This window comes from Mauremys reevesii, linkage group 18, assembly GCF_016161935.1.
Source record: "Mauremys reevesii isolate NIE-2019 linkage group 18, ASM1616193v1, whole genome shotgun sequence".
In the NCBI taxonomy this organism is placed as follows: domain Eukaryota; kingdom Metazoa; phylum Chordata; order Testudines; family Geoemydidae; genus Mauremys; species Mauremys reevesii.
In genome coordinates this window covers 6,081,995-6,095,085 of record NC_052640.1, presented here as the reverse complement: position 1 = coordinate 6,095,085, position 13,091 = coordinate 6,081,995, and the positions used below count along the sequence as shown (strand labels likewise).

The 13,091-nt window shown below is 40.2% G+C and overlaps 1 protein-coding gene across 2 annotated transcripts in view; it reads right to left on the bottom strand.

The window, feature by feature from the left end:
• Positions 1-13,091, bottom strand: part of PPTC7 (protein phosphatase targeting COQ7) — a 43,653-nt gene that overhangs the window by 29,910 nt on the left and 652 nt on the right. The window lies entirely within an intron of this gene.

The following is a 13,091-nucleotide window of genomic DNA, read 5'->3' as shown; positions in this document are numbered from 1 at the left end:
CCGTTTGTGTGCTGAAGTAATAAAGAATGCAGGAATAAGAAACAGTGACTTGTTAGTGAAATAAAATGAGGGGAAGGCAGCCTCCAGCTGCTATGATAGTCCAGGCAGTACAGAATCTTTTCTTTACACATGAAGGGCGGGGGCTGATGGAACTCAGCCCCCAGTTGCTCTGATGAAGACGGTTACCAGCCGTTCTGTACCATCTACTGGGAATGACCGGGAGGCCAGTCAGGAGTACTTATAGGATGATGACGAGGATGGATACCAGTCATATTGCACGACACCATCTGCCACAAGGCTGATGATGACGACAGATATCTGCCATAGTGTACCATCACCCACCAAGGAGGGGGGGCGAGGATGCTACAGTTCAGTGCCGCAGAATTGCATCTACCAGCAGCATTCAGTACACATAGGGTGACATTTAAGAGTCAAGAGATGATTTTTTTTCTCTTTTCCTTCCGGGGGTGGGGGTACATTGACGAGCTATGCCCTGAACCACTGCGGACAATGTGTTTGACCCTACAGGCATTGGGAGCTCAGCCAAGAATGCAAATGCTTTTCGGAGACTGCAGGAACTGTGGGATACCTTAAGTCCTCAGTCCCCCCTCCCTCCATGAGTGTCTATTTGATTCTTTGGCTTTCCATTACGCTTGTCATGCAGCAGCGTGCTGAGTCCCTGCTATGGCGTCTGTCTGGAGATTTTTTAAAAATGCTTTGGACTTTCGTCTTCTGTAACGGAGCTCTGATAGAACAGATTTGCCTGCCCATACAGCGATCACATCCGTACGGTCCATGCTGGAGCTCTTTTTGGATTTTGATTTCGGACTGTATCACCACCCGTGCTGATCGGAGCTCCACGCTGGGCAAACAGGAAATGATATTCAAAAGTTCGCGGGGCTTTTCCTGTCTACCTGGCCACTGCATCCGAGTTCAGATTCCTGGCCAGAGCGGTCAGTGGTGCACTGTGGGATACCGCCCGGAGGCCAATACTGTCGATTTGCGGCCACACTAACCCTAATCCAATATGGTAATACCAATATTAGCGCTACTCCTCTCGTTAGGGAGGAGTACAGAAATCGATTTAAAGAGCCCTTTATATCAATATAAAGGGCCTCTTAGTGTGGACGGGTGTGGCGTTAAATCGGTTTAACGCTCCTAAAACCGGTTTAAACGCGTAGTGTAGACCAGGCCTCATAATAGGAATGGGAAGTAGGGGGAGGAAAATTCAAGGCACCTATTATCCAGAGGCTACAAGAGATGAACCTCTGAACTGGGCCCAATGAGGACTTTAGTAAAGACCCCACCATTCCAAAGTCTGCAGGGCTGTGCATTCCCTGACAGTGCCACACTTCTTCCCTTTTCTGTATTATCTTTGACTGGTAGGTTTAGTCCTTTGGCCATTAGGTGCACGGTAAATTTACAATTCCTATGGCAGAAGGGGTGCATGGACAGTGGCAGTGGGGGAGATATTGACCAAAAGTAGGGTAGGGAGGGGTTGTTTGTTTATTTCGCAAGGGGAGTGGGAGAGAAAAATATAAGGGAGCTGATAAGGTATTCATGGTAAGGAAACAAGGGGATAAGTGGTGAGGGAGAGAAGGAAAAAAGTGAAGCCCAGAAGGGACAGGTAGAACAAGGGAGGCTTTTAAAAAAAAAAAAAAAAAAAGTAAAAACTAAATAGCGGATTGACAACATTACAACACAACTGATTTACTCCTTCAAATTACTATCCAAGGCTACCAGCCACCCTGTAAGTGCTGAGCAAAAACATTTCAAGACTTGTTTTAAAGTGACAGGGCAGTAAAAGATTAAGATCAATAACATTCAAAAACCAGTGGGAGAACACTTCAACCTCTCTAACCACTCAGTGACAGACTTGAAGGTGGCAATTTTGCAACAAAAAAACTTCAAAAACAGACTCCAAAGAGAAACTGCTGAACTTGAATTAATATGCAAACTAGATACTATTAACTGTGGCCTAAACAAAGACTGGGAATGGTTGGGTCATTACACCAATTGAATCTATTTCCCTATGTTAAGTTCTCCTCACACCTTCTATGGGCCATCTTTATCACTTCAAAAAGTTTTTTTCCTCCTGCTAACGATAGCTCATCTCAATTGATTAGACTCTGCCTGTTGGTATGCATACTTCCACCTTTTCATGTTCTCTGTATGTATAAATATCCCCTGTCTGTGTGTTCCATTCTATGCATCCGAAGAAGTGAGCTGTAGCTCACGAAAGCTCATGCTTAAATAAATTTGTTAGTCTTTAAGGTGCCACAAGTACTCCTGTTTTTTTTGCGGATACAGACTAACACGGCTGCTACTCTGAAACCAATCAAAACGGAAGTTATAGAATTAAACTACTACAAAAAGATATGACTGGCTCACTTGGCCACAGTGATTTTAAAGCTTTTAAATTATAGTGCAGTGGTTTGTTAACAGCTAATGCTAAAGTGCTGTCTGTTCGGCTAAAATATTTTTACATTCTTTCACAGTCTGTTCTTAATGCTAACACTACTGCATTCAAATATCGTCTGAGGGACATATTAAGATAAGATTATTTTTCTTATTGGGTATCTGCAATATATTTGAAAATGTTTCCATTATTTAATTTGGTTAATGATCTGCCTGATCTTCAGCATGCAAGTCATAATTTGAAGGAATATTCTGTATTGTATTTTTTGGAAAAAATGAAGCTATTATTCATGATACTGCATGACGAATCACTCTTTGAGCATACTTAAGTAAAAGATGTATTTTGGGAAAAGGACAGAACTAACCTCTAGTTGAGTGAAAATTTAAACAGTAAAATGCAATTTGTTCATCTACAAATGCTCTTCACATAGGATGCCATTTGAAATCAAAGTGGAAGATTTAGAGTTGACCTTGGCATGAACTACATAATCCAACAGCAGGTTAGAGCCAGATTCTGTATAGCTCATCAACATTAATCAGATTTTTCCCCAAAATAATGCACAACCTTTTAGACACCTGCTTTGTGGGGTGTTTTGTTTGTTTCTTGGTGGTGGTTTTTTTTTTTTTTTTTTTTTTTAAAGTACACTATGCAGTAGCCAAACCCCACTCTTAAAATCTCTGAACAGAAAAAACACAGAAGATCATCTGTATAAGAACTTGGAGCAGAGCTCAGCAGAAAGAATCCCAGGAAACCCCTCTTCTAGCTCCTTCAAAAACTACACCTCTCCATAAGAGGCATAAGAATAGATTAACCCTTTTGTTTCTGATGCCAGTTAAACAAGTCAACCCTAAAGACTCCAATGAAATACTCTGAAATATTCCTATGGGGGAGAGGGTTGAGGATATCAATAGATCAGTTTCCTTAAAGGTGACAGCATCCAATTTAAAATTCTGACCAGCCACAGATTTATCAAGACATTTAGTTTATTATTCTAGAATCAAAGACTACTGATTTGGTTCTGTTGTTTAAGTGCAGTATTTTAGTGCTTGTCAAGATCCTGATAGTACAAGCTTCTCAAACTGGACCACCCGTGTGCCTCAACTTTGCCCTACAAGAACTATTAGGAATGAGGATAACTCACTCCCCCCTCCCCTCAATCTCATTTAGTTCTTTGACTCTCTCTTCTAAGACGGCTAGCAAGGGGACCAAATGTAGCAGTGGTTTTTTATAATGGCTCTTTGTCTTGCATTAATAGTATCATCTGCAATGCACAGTAACAACCTGAGCAGTTTCTGACCTGCACTAAAAGGTTCTTAATTCCCAGTCCCGAGCCATCCAGTCCAACCAGTCTGCAGGTTTTTTAAATTAAAAAAAAAAGTTATGTGTAACTTGTCAAGGTAAAGTATGTTATTTTACAGAAAAGGAATGTGACATAGCTTCAGATTAAAGAGTTACTTTATTTTATCTCTTTTCTTCAACAGCCAATGAGGCTGAAGTTCAAAGAAATTTTGAATATTTTTCAATACGTTGAATAACAGATTGAAAAATTGACACTCCAAGATCAGTAAAAAGGAAGAATTTAAGACAACTTCAGATGCTACCAATATATTCCTACAAGTAAGTCTTGTCTGTATAATAGCAGATTTCACTGAAATAAAATTTAAAACTAAACTACTGGTACTTGTTATGTTGCTGTTTAGGAATCAGAATGTGCTGTACTAATTTATACTATCCTTGTTTACCTTGCTTTCACCTTGCACACAGATCATCAATACAAAAAGATAATCAAAACAATAGTTGTCTTGAGTTAACAGCTTTGTTAAACTTCAGTTTACTTACTACTTCTATCATATTTCATAACATGCAATGTCCTCAAACCCTGAACACCCATAACACACAGTAACTGGTTAAGTTTTAAAGTTTAAAATGTTGCTTAAGTGACAGAAGAATTACTAAATTGAAGTTGTTTGAAACCTTTGACTGTCAGTATATTCAGTAAAAGTCAGAACTCCTACAGAAGCACATTTCCTTGGACATAGAGTAATACATATGTTCAAAAGCATGCAAAAGGTTAAGTCAGGGATTCTGTATAGGAGATCATAAATCATGGCAAAAGGGAATAATGTCAGCAGGTAAAGCAGCTGAATACATTTTAAAGAAAAACATGTGAAGGGCAAGATTCCCTGGATTACAGCTTCTCCTACAGCATTCATAAATGGGAGTTATCCTGTTAAACTAGAATTACTGCCAAATTACAGACTGTGTGTGCATCAGTTACTGTGAAGCTGGCTTCATCCAACCTCTTAATGAGTACATCAAGGACCTTCAGAAGTCTCAGAGCAAAGCATGAAGCAAGTAAGGTTGCAGTGCTAAACCCAAGGGAATCAAAATGTGGCAAATACCACTTGAAGTTGTTATATTTTCAGCATACTGGATAACGAACTTCAGCCGTAGTTATAACTTAACTGGAGGGAAAAACAACAAACATACGAAGCTAACAACGGATGGGTTAGTTGTGCACATTCCTCCCCTCCACATACTCAGCCAACATATAAAAGATACTTTAAAAAACATTGTGACCCCAAATTACAACAATTACAACTGGCAAAAGTTCTCTGTTCCGTAACAGCAACTGCTATCAGGCCTGACAAACTCACCACACTCAACATATTGTTGTCATAGTATTTATCTATACGGAATCTTGTGTGAGCTCTCAAATGAAAACCAGGATCGCACTGGTCATTAATATCATAGTGGCACCTTAGAGACTAACAAATTTATTAGAGTATAAGCTTTTGTGGGCTAGAACCCACTTCATCAGATGCATGGAGTGGAAAATACAGTAGCACCTATAAATGCGCAGCACATGAAAAGATGGGAGTTGCCTTACCAAGTGGGAGGTCAGTCTAACGAGACAATTCAAGGGAGGAAAAAAATCACTTTTGTAGTGGTAATGAGAGTGGCCCATTTCAAACAGTTGACAAGAAGGTGTGGGTAACAGTAGGGAAAAATTAGTATGGGAGAAATTAGGTTTTGTAATGACCAAACCACTCCCAGTCTTTATTCAGGCCTAATTAATGGTGTCCAGTTTGCAAATTAATTCCAGTTCTGCAGTTTCACATTGGAGTCTGTTTTTGAAGTTTTTTTGATGAAGAATTGCCACTTTTAGATCTGTTATTGAGTGACCAGGGAGACTGAAGTGTTCTCCTATTAGTGTCTGAATGTTATAATTCCTGATGTCAGATGTGTGTCCATTTATTCTTTTGCGTTGAGACTGCCCGGTTTGGCCAATGCCCCTCTGCCATGTACACTGGCTAAACCGGAGTGGGTTTTTTCCTTCCTTTATACCTGCTACTGTACTTTCCACTCCATGAATCTGATGAAGTGGGTTCTAGCCCACGAAAGCTCATGCCCAAATAAATTTGTTAGTCTATATCTGCAAAAACAACGTGGAGTTCTTGTGGCACCTTAGAGACTAACATGGCTACCACTCTGAAGCCTATTACTATCATTGTGAAATGTATGTACAGATTTTAAAAAGTATGTCTATATACTGAAAATATGTCCTTATAGTTTATATCCATGTGTTACTCCCCAGCAGAAGTGAAGAACGGGTTTTGCCAGACAAAGAAATGTATATTCACGTTTTTCTAGGTTCCTATGTAGATTAAGCTTTGTAAGTCAAACACAATGGCAGCTACATTTTCATTCAAGTCAATCCAAGGATAGGAAGACAACTTGGAGCCAGCACACTGGAGAACAAACAACAGGAGCCATCCTGAGTCTGGGGTCAAAACAATGAGTTTGGGGAAATAAGAAGCAAAAAAATAACCTTCTGGTATCCATTTACTGAGGAAACTCCTTGTAGGGTATAGGGATATTCATGAAAACTTGAATCCTGGTTTTACTGAAAACCAGCAGCTTTGTCAAAGACTGAATCCTTGGGAGAAAATCTATTTTCTATAATAGGAAATGTAACCATTAATAAGCATAGATCTACAATTGCATTTTATGTTTTGTTTTATGTGTAACCAGTTGTTGTTTCTACTCATTCTCGCTCAGTGCTGTGATGTTGTAAAGGACCTGATCCACAGTTGCACTAGTCAAACTGTGGATACACTTATCACTTTGGGGAAAGCTTAGTTGGTAATTATTGTGAATGTCCAGTGGCAAGAGCTGATACTGCAGGGAGTACTCTAAAGATTCAAGGGTTGATGTGTACCTAGCACTTGCCTGTACAGAGAGGGTGAGGTGTGGGGGGACCTGGAAGTCAGTGCATGCAGGGTCAAAGGCTAGTGGTTTCAGGGAGCTGAATCCCATGAGGCACAGAAAAGACTGCTTCATGCTAAGGGCAAGTAGTGGCAGGGTGCGTCAAACTGGACAGGGGAACTGAGGTGAATTTATATCCCAATTAGGTCAATTTTCCATGCAAGGCCAGATCTAGCGCTCAAACTCAGTGGCAACATTTTTACTAACTTCAACAGCAGAGCTGGGATCAGTGTAATAGCCAAGTAGGAGGCCATTTTTTGGGGGGTGGGACAGGAGAGAGTGGGACTTTCCAAATGCTTAAGACAAACTTGTCATTTGAGGAACTGCTTATCAACGGATTTAAGAGTTACAGGAACACAGTGAAGTCTTGTCTACACTAGGGAAGTTTTGCAAGAGAGTTTCCCAGCATAGCTAACACTAGTTCAGCATCACAGTGTTGAGCAATATTGGGAGTTCTTGTGTACCTTGACTGCCAGCTGCTGCTGGCATTGTAAGCCATGTCATCTATCCCTGCACAGAACAGAGCTAATTGACCCAGTATTTAAAACGCTGTCGCCTGTCTACACTAAGGCTCCCAATATCGCTAACAAGTGCAGATGAACTAGCGTGAACAACAGTGGGATATTTTTGAAAAGTTTTACCAGCATAGACAAGGCTTGATCTTTGCCTGTATTCAGTTTTGCTTCTTGTTTCCGTGCACAGAATTGACAGAACAGTGTTCTCCCTTCAGGCAGGCACACTCATGCCTTGGGTATGCAAGGAAAGTTACATATTGCTCATGAGTGTCAATAGTGGGTGTGGCTGAACATGTGTCTGAACATGTGTCTAACTGTAAGCACAGGCCAACAAATCACGTTCAACACCGTTATAGAAACTGTGGTTACCAAATAAAAAAGACCAAATAAAAGCTTTTTTTGCTGAAGATGTATGAATCATGCTTCCAAAAGGCAACATTCAAGCGGTATTTAAGAGTTCTGTTGACATATCCAATATCCATCAGAGAAAAATGTCTGCTAGAAGCCATATTCCCTGACATATGTACAAAGAAACTGTATCTTATTGACAAGACAGTATCTGTTTAGCTCATACTTCATATATTAAGTAAAAATGTTACATCTAATTCATGGGTCTACAACAGCTTATTTATTTATTTTAAACACAGCACTAACCTCCCTAAATTACACTCAATGTACCGAACTAGGCATGCCATTGGTCTGATCCAGCACAAGTTCCTCTGAACAATGTCTTCAGAAACAAAATAATTCTTTTAACATTGCCTTCTATGCCTTTCTGGCATCAGATACAGAACACACTCCCTGCTGCAGCGCTGCAAATTTGTAAGTGTAGCCAAGCCCCCATTCTCATCTACCAAAATAGCGTTGACACTATCTTGATCATTTTCGCAGATCCTCCATTGTGTGCTTTCCCTTGGGCCTTTTTCCTGCCCAGTAAAGTGACTGACACTAAGTGGGTTGTTGTGGTTTTTTTTAAACCTACCTACAGTAGTATGTTACAGTGTAAAAAGGAAAACAGAAAGCGGGACTACCTTGTAACTAGACAGCTGCCACATTCTGTTTCAAATACAGTACTATTCACTAAAGTTCTAACTAACTATACTACATTCTCCCAAACCCTTTTGTCCTGGATCTTGCTATGAAAGACTGGTATATACTTTAGTAATTTTTCAAGCTTTGAACTACACAGCACATATGAAACAGAGTGACCAGCATTTTTGTATTTCATAGAATATCAGGGTTGGAAGGGACCTCAGGAGGTCATCTAGTCCAACCCCCTGCTCAAAGCAGGGCCTAATCCCCAACTAAATCATCCCAGCCAGGGCTTTATCAAGCCTGACCTTAAAAACCTCTAAGGAAAGAGATTCCACCACCTCCCTAGATAACCCATTCCAGTGCTTCACCACCCTCCTAGTGAAAAAGTGTTTCCTAATATCCAACCTAGACCTCCCCCACTGCAGCTTGAGATCATTACTCTTTGTTCTATCATCTGGTACCACTAAAAACAAACAGTCTAGATCCATCCTCTTTGGAACCCCCTTTCAGGTAGCTGAAAGCAGCTATCAAATCCCCCCTCATTCTTCTCTTCTGCAGACTAAACAATCCCAGTTCCCTCAGCCTCTCCTCATAAGTCATGTGCTCCAGCCCCCTAGTCATTTTTGTTGCCCTCCACTGGACTCTTTCCAACTTTTCCACATTCTTCTTGTAGTGTGGGGCCCAAAACTGGATACAGTACTCCAGATGAGGCCTCACCAGTGCCGAACAGAGGGGAATGATCACGTCCCTCAATCTGCTGGCAATGCTACTATTTGAACAGTTCTATGCTAAAAAAACAACAAAACTGCCTGACCTTTTAGCTATTAAAAAGAGGAAAAAATGTGTAGCCTCTTTGATGTTAGTCAACTCTTTTTTGACCCAAGAAAGCATAGATGCCAAGTACCCATGCAAATTTTCCACTGAATGGGAGTGGCTCCACACCCAAATTCAGCCCACTCAGGCTTGCTCTTCGTAAACTGAATCTAGAGTTTATTTAAAACTACTCTGCCAAAACATCTGGCAGACTTTTGTCACTGAGTGACTAATAGGAAAAATCAAATCTAAATTAAAAAAAAGACTTTGCAGTTGAAGAAAAAATGTAAACAGTCCAAATATATCTATATAGGCTATGTCTACACAACAGACCTTAGAGTGGCACAGCTGTACCGCTGCGCCACTGTAAGGTCTTCTGTGTAGCCACTCTATGCTGACAGGAGAGAGCTCTCCCATTGGCATAATTAAACCACCCCCAACCACCCCTGGTGCTTCTGTCAGGGAAACTTATGTCCATCAGGGGTGTGTTTTTTATCCCAAACCCCTGACCAACAAAAGTTTTACCAATCAAAGTGCTAGTATTCCGCTCTACTATAACACTAAATGTACAAGGCTCTTCATTAAACAAATTAATGAGAAACTATTCCTAAAGATTTTGAAAACAGGAGACCAAAATAAAACAAAAAAAAAACAAAAAACCAAAGCAACACTTCAAATGCAAGAGGGTTTGGAGACATAGGAAGAGTTTACAGAAGAGAATTTTAAGGAAAGAAAAGATGCCAAGTGGACAAGAGATGAGAGACCAAGACAAAAAAAGGAGACCGGGTTGGGAGGAGCACAGGAGGAAGAGAGTAGGTCAATACAAAGTTACATAGGGCACAGAAAGCAGGGGTGAAGAGCTTCAGCTTAACACACTAAAAAAAAGGGAGGGGATATTTGAGGATGGAATGTCGTCAGAACAGCAAGGGAATTTCAGCATCAATATTGGGACCAGATAGAGGGATGGGGAAGAAGGGAGATTAGAGATGGTGATTACAGTAGCTAAAATAAGACAAAGACAAAATCCATATCATCCATGAAGCAATGGCCGAAGCATTAAAGGCCTTTTTTATTTCAGTTTTCACCAAAAAAGTGAACAGCAATCAGACAACTAACATAGTGAACATCAGTGCAAATGGCATTGGATTTGAGGCTAAAATAGGAAAAACAACAAGTTAAGAATTCCTTGGACAAGTTACATGTCTTCAAGTCAGTAGGGCCTAACACATCCTAGAATACTTACGGAACTGGCTGAAGAGATTTCTGAGCCATTAGTAATTACCTCAGAGAACTCACTGAAGACAGGAAAAGGGAAAATATTGCACCTATCTATAAAAAGGGAAATAAGGACAACCCAGGGAATTGTAAACCAGTCAGCTAACTTCATACCCAGAAAGATAATGAAGCAAATAACAAAACAATCAAAACTGTAAGCGCTTAGAAGCAAATAAAGTAATAAGTGACAGTCAACATGGATTTGTGAAGAACAAATCATGTCAAACCAACCTACCATCCTTCTTTGACAGCGTAACAGTCCCTGTGGATGGGGCAAAGTAGTAGAAGTGATACATCTCTATTTTAAAGCTTTTTATACGGTCTCACATGACTGTCTCAAACTAGAAAAATATAGCTTAGATGATACTACTATAAGGTGGTGCACAACAAGCTGGAAAGGAGTTATCAATGATTCATAGTCAAGCTGGAAGGGCATATTGAATAGGGTCCTGCAGAGATCTGTCCTGGATCTGGTCTATTCAATATCTTCATATGTGATTTAGATAATGGCATAGAGAGTACACTTGTAAAGTTTGCAGATGATACTGAACTGGAAGGGACTGCAAGTGTTTTTAAAGACAGAACTGGAATTCACAATGATCTTGACAAACTGGAGAAATGGTCTAAATAGGATGAAATTCAATACAGACAACTGCAAAGTACTACACTTTGTACAAAGTACAATAAATTACACAAATGCAAAATGACTATCTAGGAAGTACCACCACAGGAAAGGATCTGGGGATTATAGTGGATCACAAACTAAATATGAGTTAATATAATACTGCTGCAAAAAAAAAAAGTAAACAACATTCTGGGATGTGTTAGCAGGAGTGTCGTAAACAAGACCCAAGAAACAATTGTTCCACTTTACTCAGCATTGATAAGGCCTCAACTGGAGTACTGTGTCTAGTACTGGGCATTACACTTCAGGAAAGATGTGAACAAATTGGACAAAATCCAGAGGACAGCAACAAAAATTATTAAAGGTCTAGAAAACATGACCTATAAGGAAAGATTGAAAAGAACTGGGTTTGTTTAGGCTGGAGAAGAGAAGATCAAGAGGGGACATGAAAATGGTCTTCAAGCAAGTAAAATACTGTTATAAAGAAAAGGGTGATAAATTGTTCTCCTTAACCACTGAGGACAGGACAAGTAGTAATAGGCTTAAAATAAAACTTCCTAACTGTAAAGGTAGTTAAGCTCTGGAACAAATTGTCTAGGGAGGTCATGAAATCTCTGTCATTGCAGCTTTTAAAGAACAGGTTAGACAAACACCTTCCAGGGATGGTCTAGATAATATTTAGTCGTGCCTCAGTGCAGATGATCTATCAAGGTCCTTTCTAGTCCTATATTTCCGTGATTTAAAGCAATATGGATTGAGATATAAGGATGAATTTTTATGTCATCTAGAATTATATTGGGTTCTGATGTCCGCAGAGCATAAAGTAATTTTGAAGTTATTGGTACATTTTAATGTTAGAAAAGCAATAAAAAGCCAATCAAGATGGCTTCTTCTATAAATTCTATTAGTCTGCTAGTAATTTTTTGTTTCTCTTTCCTATTTAGTATGTCTGAATTTGAACAACTCCTCTCCTTCTGCCTGACCCTGCAGCCAAGTTACAATCTTGTGTTTGCATTAATTTTCATGGCAACATGATGACAAAGACAAACTCCGTATTGTAATTCTCTGCTGAGTCCAGCAGGAAGGCAAGATGGGCTGGGAAAAGAGCAGCACACAAATATGATATGGCTACCAATTATGGTACCAAAAAAAAAAAAGGGGGGGGGGAAGACTCAGACCCAGTGGAAAAGATGCAGAGTACTGAACACATGGATCAGATTTCCATGTCTCCTGGACAGTCACAGCATCTCCACAGCTCCCTTAAAGGTGAACAGCAACATTGTTTCCTATCACCAAGTTATATATTTTTCTGAAATAATGTCTCCATCGTATTCAAGTTACCACAGAAGCTCCACATTCTGAAGTACGGCCAATATCACAAAGCCATGATATATTCCAACACAAGCCCACTGTTATGGTCTAATCGAAAAAGGCTGGAACTCCATTAAGATCTTTTCAGTACTATAAAGTTATGGTGCAAAGCTGGTTCAATTCCTGGGAAGCTCAACCCCTGAACTTTGATTAAAATTCAATAAAATTCAACCTCAACAATGTCTGAAAAAGGTCATGCGCTCCCACAATATTACTGTTGTCAGTGTGTAGATAATTATCCAGACTTATTCACTGCTCATGACGACATTTGAATCAGAGTAGCCCTGTGTATAAATCAAAACTGTACTGCGTAATCAAGGTAAACCGGGTGCTGAAAGTGAAATCTGACATTTGAAACCAGTCTCAATGTCACTTTGCCTTTCAACTTACAAGGGCATAGTGTGCATTGAAAATAGGAAGCGTCTGTTTCAATGACCTTTTTCTGTTAAAGTTATTTACAACACTGTTAAGTTGTAACCACTTAAGCAAAGAGCATTACATGAACAGTTGCTTTTCTGCTTTTAACACACATTAGGTGATTACAATTGCAATTACAGATAAGCTACCAAAGGCTGGGCCTAACCACCCAGCAGTCAGTCCACCGCTTCTCCAAGGCCTTGTCTGGGCTTGGAGCGCCCCCACCCCTGGAAGCAGGTCTTGGCAAAGGCCTTTTCTGGGGCGTTTCGGTGTCTATGGTGCAAGTGACCCCCACGCGGGCTGTGCCAAAGGCGGCCCGTTGCAGGCAGCGGGGAGGGAGGCCGAGCACTTA